The sequence below is a fragment of the Arachis hypogaea genome, chromosome 7 (assembly GCF_003086295.3).
Source record: "Arachis hypogaea cultivar Tifrunner chromosome 7, arahy.Tifrunner.gnm2.J5K5, whole genome shotgun sequence".
NCBI lineage: Eukaryota > Viridiplantae > Streptophyta > Magnoliopsida > Fabales > Fabaceae > Arachis > Arachis hypogaea.
In genome coordinates, this window is record NC_092042.1 from 21,814,501 (window position 1) to 21,822,387 (window position 7,887).

Genomic DNA, 7,887 nt, shown 5'->3' on the forward strand with positions numbered 1-7,887 from the left:
ACTCTATAATTTTTATTTCAATAAATAAAATAATAAAATTATTTATTTAAAAAAGATCATATATACACATGCCCGAATTATTATATTTTATACTTTTTGAAGTTAATATATGTTAAAAAAATTGTTCGCCATCTAATAAAGTTGATTAGAAAAAGCATTTAGATAATAGATGTTTTATATTTTTTTTAAAGTGTTAAATATAAAAAAATTATATTTAAAATTTAAAAATTCAAATTCTTAAAATATTATAAAAAGATGGATAAATTAATGATTTCGAAAATGTATATTGTTGATAAAAATAATCCTAAAAAATATAAATAATAAATAAAGCTCAAATAATTTAAAAATATGACACAAATAAAAAGATTACATTTTTTTTTAAAAGTGGTAAATAAATTTTTATGAAAATATTTAGATAACTATTTAAAAGGTACATACAAAAAAATAACTATGATTATATTTTATTTTTTAAAAAATTCAGTTATTTAAAAAAAATTAAAAAACTTGGTGTAAAATTACCATATTAATTAATAATGTTTACAAAATATTATGTCAAAATCTAATTTCTAAATTTTTTTTTAAGAATATGTATTTAATACTTGATTAGTTTTATTATATCTTTAAATTTTTGAAAACCAATATGATTCTTATCCCTCAAAAATTTGTTTATCAAACTTTTGAGTACAGATTATTTAAAAGTTATAAAAATTATTTTCTTAATGAGTAGTGTATTTAAACGCAAGTATATTAATTACAAATATGTAATAATAGTAAATGTAATGTTAGTTAAGAAGAAAAATATGTGATGCTCGAAATAAAAGTTACAAGTTGAAGTTTTATATATTATAAATATAAATTATATAATCAAAATATTTAAAAAATATACCTCAAATGTTTTTACATAAATATTTAAATTAGTCTTTAAAAAATTTTAAATTAAACAGTTTGATTCTTAATAAATTTTTATTATTTGTTTGGAAATAGATTGGTCAATTATTAAAGAGGAATAGTTTGTTGAAGTGGGAACCTCTGCTGCAAGGTTTCATGAAGGGGAACTACGACGCTAATATCTTTGAAGAGTAAGTGGTTGGTTTTGGTTGTATGATAAAGAATCATGTTGGAGGTCGAATCAAGGGATGTTCAGGTTCTTTGCTGATTTGGTACACCAGCAAGGCCAACTCTTTGCCATCTCGTGAGTAATGGTTCTAGTTTGGGAGTATGGATTGAAGACGATTGTTTGTGATATGGATTTCAAAAACGTTTTTCTTACCGCTTAGAAAATTTTTGGAGTGGAAGTTATGGATAATGAGAATTTGGTAGTGCATATTCATGAGCTATTCAATAGAAATTGGGAGGTTTATTTCAATCTAGTCTTAAGGGACGTGAAGGTTATCGCCAATTTGTTAGCTAAGCAAGGTGTTTGGAGTTCGATTAAGTACACAAAGTGGCTTAATCATGGGAGTCGCATCATAGAAGCTGTTTACAGAAATTCTATTGCAGGTTAAATTTTAAGGGTATATTTTCTCGTGTTAGATGTTTTCTTCTATTAAATTAGTACTTGAAAGATTATAGCGTTAATAAAATAATACTTGATTTTTGTTGTTGACAAAATAATCTTCGAATGATTTTAAAATTTAACAAGCGTGCCCCCTAAACTCGCCTCGAATGATTAGGGCAAATCCAAATTAATTTAGGGATTTTTCATGTAGGATTAGATTTTATTTAATTAAAAATTCTAGCTCAAAACAAATTTGTCTTGTCGTTAAATTACGGTGGCCACCTCAACATCGTTCTTATTGGAGATGTACTCCGACGAGCTCAGCGACACGCTTATCAAATTTTAAAATCATTCAAAAAAGTAAGCATGCATGAACAACTACTAAGTTGTTATGCTCCTTGTTAATATATGCAAATTATAATACATATAAGCATATAGATATCCTACATCAAATAGTATACTTCTATTTAATTTATTTTAATTTTAGTAGGAACTTTCTCATCTCTCCAGCCTTTAGGCACTTTCTTTTTGGTACCTTTGTGCTTAGAGCTTGTTGATGGCAACCCAACACCAAACTTAGAATTGATGTCTGGGGACTCTGTAGAGCTCTGCACAGAAAGAGAAGGTTGGCACACTAGGTGTTGCATAGTTATTTCTCTTTTAGAGGGAGAATTGGGGCGAGACATCTTGAATAAGATGTGATCCTCCCCTAACTTTAGGGTTAGTTCTCCCTTAGCCACATTAATGATAGCATTAGTTGTGGATAGGAAAGGTCTTCCAAGGATGACACAGTCATCCTCAACCTCTCCTATGTCTAAGACAATGAAGTTTGCAAGGATATAGTGGTTTTCAACTTTAACCAATACATCCTCCACTAAGTCATATGGCTTCTTCATGGTCTTGTCTGCCATCTCTAATGAGATGTGTGCAGCTTGTACCTCAAGATACCCAACTTCTCCATTACAGAGAGTGGCATGAGGTTTATGCTTGACCCTAGGTCACACAGAATCTTTTCAAAGGTCATAATGCCTATGGTGCAAGGAATCAGAAAGCGTCCAGGATCTGGAAGCTTCTGAGGTAGCTCTTGCTGAACCAAAGCATGGAGTTCTTTGGTGAGCAGTGGAGATTCTTTCTCTAGAGACTTTGTACCAAAATATCTTGGTATTCAGCTTCATTAGAGCTCCTAGGAAATGAATAACTTGCTCTTCCCTAGTATCTTCATCCTCATCAGAGGATGAGTAATCATCAGAACTCATGCACTACAATAGTGCATTCAAAGGAATCCCAATTGTCTTTATGGTTTCCTTTGGTTCTGAGATAGAGGGTTATTGAGTGGGTTTTAAGCACTCAAGGGGTGTGCTTTGACTGGCATTCAACGCCAGCTCTGTCAGCTTATTGGGCGTTGAACGCCCTTGCTGTCCACCCTGACCGGCGTTAAACGCCAGTTCCTCTAGCATTCTGGGCGTTGAATGCCCAGTAGGGATGTCCTTGCTGGCGTTCAACGCCAGCTTCCCTGGGCTAGTGGGCATTGAACGCCCAGAGAGGGGTTCCTCACTGGCGTTCAGCGCTAGGAAGCTTAGGTGTTTGGGCGTTGAACGCCCAGCCAGTGCTCTCTGGCTGGCATTCAACGCCAGCTTTTTTGCCAGGATGGGCACTAAACGCCCAATCGTCACTGGCGTTTAACGCTAGGCTTGCTGCCATTGTGGGTGTTAAACGCCCAGTGGAGGCTTCTTCACTAGCGTTCAACGCCACCCCATTCTCCTCAGGTTCGGCCTCCATGGTTATGTCCTTGCACTCTTCTCTAGGATTAACCTCAGTATTACTGGGAATAGTGTCTGGAGAAGTTTTAGGGATCCTCTTACTCAGTTGACCAACCTATACCTCAAAGTTTCTAATGGAGGACTGATGATCGGACTCTTGTGTGGTCTAGAATTTTACAATAAACTCTCGTTGCAAGTATAGTTTCTAAACCAATAATAATCCTTTCATACAAAAGTTTGGTTGTCACAAGTAACAAACCACTTAAAAGTAATAAACCGAAGTATTCAAACCTCGGGTGGTCTCTCAAAGGAATTGCAGGAAAGTGTTCTTGTTATTGGTTATAAAAATGTATCTTTTTGGGGTTTTGGATTAAGAAACAAGAAAAGTAAATGGCAATGAAATTCAAATGATAAAGCGGTCTTGGCAAGATTTGGTGGTCAAGGATCTCTATCCTTATCGCTAACCACAACATGAGAATTTGCAAGGATTGATCCCATTAAATCATCCTCTAACTAATAGTAAAAGAAAGTTAAATGAGCTATATCAATCCAAGTCCATAAGTCCCAACTCTCCACGAATTCAATTAGTGAGAACTAGAGTCAATGGCTACCAATCATCAATTACTTGGACATTAGTGACTCAAGAGTTCCTAAGTTACCATCCCAAGCCAAGGACATAAAATTCTACTCTAACATCCTTCCAAGCATTTTATCAAACACTTGGAGGGCATAACATAAAATCATAGAAAAGTAATAATAGAATATAAAACCTAAAACCAACAATTGCAAAATCAATGATAACAAATAATAGAAGAATTAATAAACATGAAATACTTCAAATTGTATTAAAAGGAAATTGAATCTAACATGGAGTTCATAAACTAAAGTGGATAAATAAATAAATCACCAAGAGAAGAGAATTAAAGTGCTAGAATAAATAAGAGTAGAAGAGAAACTAAATTGAAGTAGAGTAGAAATATGAAATTGAAAATAGCTAACCCAAGAATCCTAAAACCTAGAGAGAGGAGAGAGCCTTTCTCTCTCTAGAAAACTATATCTAAAACCTAAATTGTGAATAATGAGAAGTGTTCCCGTGATTCCTCCACTCTGCAACCTCTAATCTCTGTTTTTGGGCTAAAAATTGGGCCAAAAATAGCAAAAAAATTGCCTCCAGCGATTTTTGGTACGTACAGCACGTAGCTCATGCGCGTGTACGCGTCATGCACGCGTACACATCGCTTGTCTGCGCACTATCCATGCGTACACATGCGCGTCGCCTAACAGCAAGGTAACTATGACAAATTATATATCATTTTAAAGCCCCGAATGTTAGCTTTCCAATGCAACTGGAACCGCCTCATTTGGACCTCTGTAGCTCAAGTTATGGCTGATTTAATACGAAGAGGTCAGGCTTGATAGCTTTGCAATTCCTTCTGTTTCTTGTATTCCTTCCACTTTTGCATGCTTCCTTTCCATCCTCTATGCCATTCCCGCCCTGTAATCTCTGAAAACACTGAACGCACATATCACGACATCGAATGGTAATGAGAGAGGATTAAAATTAGCTAAATTAAGACCAAAGAAACATGTTTTCAACCATAGCACAAAATCAAGAAGGAAAGTATAAAACATGCGATTTCTATGAATAAGTGTGAGAATAGTGGATAAAATCCACTCAATTAAATATAAGATTTACCACGAAATAGTGGTGCATCAAGGACCTTGTTTCATTAATCAAACTATGAGTGTTCTTAGAGAGGTTGGAAACCAGAATAACTAAGTTAGAGAGGCTCTGCTTAGAGGTTTCCATATTCCCTTAAGAAGATGGAAATGGTGGTCTGTTGTTGAACTTATTCTGGTTCCTACCACCTTGATTGTTATTGAAACCTTGCTGAGGTTTCTGTTGATCCTTCCATGAGAGGTTAGTGATGCGGTATTTTACAACCCACAAACTAACCGGCAAGTGCACCGGGTCGTATCAAGTAATACCTTACGTGAGTAAGGGTCGATCCCACGAGGATTGATGGATTAAGCAAAATAGCATTTGATAAGATTAGTTAGATAAGCAGAAAAGAGTGTTTTGGTATTCAAAGAGCATTAAACACAGACAAATAAATAAGTTGGGAATAATATAATGAGAAGATAGTTAAGGTTTCAGAGTTATCTATTTTTCTGGATTAACTTTTTTTACTAACTATTTTATTCATGCAGGATTCAATTTATGGCAAACTATTTATGACTAGACTCTAATTCCTTAGACCTTCATAGTCTCCTCTAAAATTCATCAACTGCTAATTCCTTGGTCAATTAATTCCAATTAGAGGGTGAAGTTCAAATTCCAGTTTATATGCCACAAAAATTCTAATTACCAAAAAATAAGAGAATTATATGTCATGTATCCTGTTAAATCCAAATAATTAAAATTTAGGAGAATATGTTTTCAAGCTGTTGTTCAAGTAAAGAGTTTTTCCAAGTTTTACAAGAACTCAAATAGAAAGAGGGTCATACTTCCGTTCCACCCAAATTCATAAAATAAAGAGCGAAAACAATTCTTAAATATAAATCCAAAACATAAATTAAAATAGAAAAAGCAATAAAATCAATCCATACAAATAGACAGAGCTCCTAACCTTAACAATGGGGGATTAGTTGCTCATGGAATGCGGAATGTAAATTTTTATAGAATTCCCTAATGGAATCCCCCTTAATGGAATGTCCTAATATAATGTACCTAATAGAAGAGAAGTCTCCCCTTTTTATAACTAATCCTAATTAATTTAAAATATAATATTTTAAATTAAGATAATATCTTTTCCTATTTTAAAATCAAATTTGAATTTAAATCAGAATTAATTAACTACTCCGCGTCTTGTAACGTGGGGACCACTTGACTTCACTGGATCCGCGCCTAACTTGGGTGCTAAAATGGGCCTAGAAATCACCTCCAGCATTTTCTGCGTTTTCTACACGTGGCACATATCACATGTACGCGTTAGTCACGCATACGCGTCGATTGTCTTTTCTGCGAGTCACGCGGACGCGTCGGTCACGCGTACGCGTCGCTGAGCAAATCTTCAAATCACGCGTACGCGTCAGTCACGCGCACGCGTCACCATGGAAAGCTCCAAATCACGCGTACGCATCAGTCACGCGTACACGTCGCTCCTCGCTGCCATCTCCTTTTGTTCTTGTGCTGCAAAAACTCCATCAAATCCAGTAGAATGCTACCTAAAATAAACAAAATTGCAAAAGACTCAAAGTAGTATCTATATTGGCTAAAAGATAATTAATTTTTTATTAAACTCAACAAATTAGATGTAAATTCACTAGGAAAAGATAGAAAAGATGCTCACGCATCACAACACCAAACTTAAACTGTTGCTTGTCCTCAAGCAACTAAAACTAATATAAGCTTAGGATGTGAATTTGCATGAGAATGAGAGTTCGATTAAGCTCATGTCTCTTCTTATAGTGGGGTTTACAACTGCAATCCTGAATAGTTTTGGCATTTCACTTTATCCTTTGAAGTTCGGAATGATTGGCATCCATAGGAACTCAGAATTCAGATAGTGTTATGATTCTCCTAGTTTAGTATGTTGATTCTTGAACACAGCTACTTTATGAATCTTGGCCGTGACCCTAAGCATTTTATTTTCCAGTATTACCACCGGATACATAAATGCCACAGATACATAACTGGGTGAACCTTTTCAGATTGTGACTCAGCTTTGCTAGAGTCCCCAGTTAGACGTGCCCGGAGTTCTTAAGCACACTCGTTTTGCTTTGGATCACGACTTTAACCGCTCAGTCTTAAGCTTTTCACTTGACACCTTTACCCCACAAGCACATGATTAGGGACAGTTTAATTTAGCCGCTTAGGCCAGGATTTTATTCCTTTGGGCCCTCCTATCCATTAATGATCAAAGCCTTGGATCCTTTTTACCCTTTGCCTTTTAGTTTAAAAGGTTATTGACTTTTTCTTTTTCTTTTTTTTCTTTTTTTTTTTAAATTTTCTTTTCGCAAGCTTTGTGTTTTCACTGATTTTTCTTGCTTCAAGAATCAATTTTATGATTTTTCAGATTATCAATAACATTTCTCTTCTTTCATCATTCTTTCAAGAGACAACAATTTTAACATTCATAAACTTCACTATAAAAAATATGCACTGTTCATGTCATGCATTCAGAATCACAGAAAATATCACCACATTTAAGTAAATAAGACTATTCTTCAATATAGACCCACTTTCTCATGCAATATATCACTCCTGTATTTTTTTTATTTGGATTCAAGCTCAGTGAGTAATACATGAGACATCTTTTCAGAATTAAAGCAATATGGAGAACTAAACTAGTCCTAGGATTCTAACTAATAAACGATCATGTAACAAACAAAAGCAAAATAGCAGAAAACTGGAACATAACATAGATAAATAGGGGAGGAATAAAAATGAAAGGAACTCAACCACCTTAGTTATCCTAGCGATCACTTTATTCTTCAGGTTGTGCTCCTCAGTAAAGATGATATGCCTCCCTTTTGGTGCCATAGGAATAAACAGAAAACTTCTAAGCGAAGCGTCAACACCAAATTTAAAGGTTTGCTTGTCCTCAAGCAAAGAAGAATTGAGAA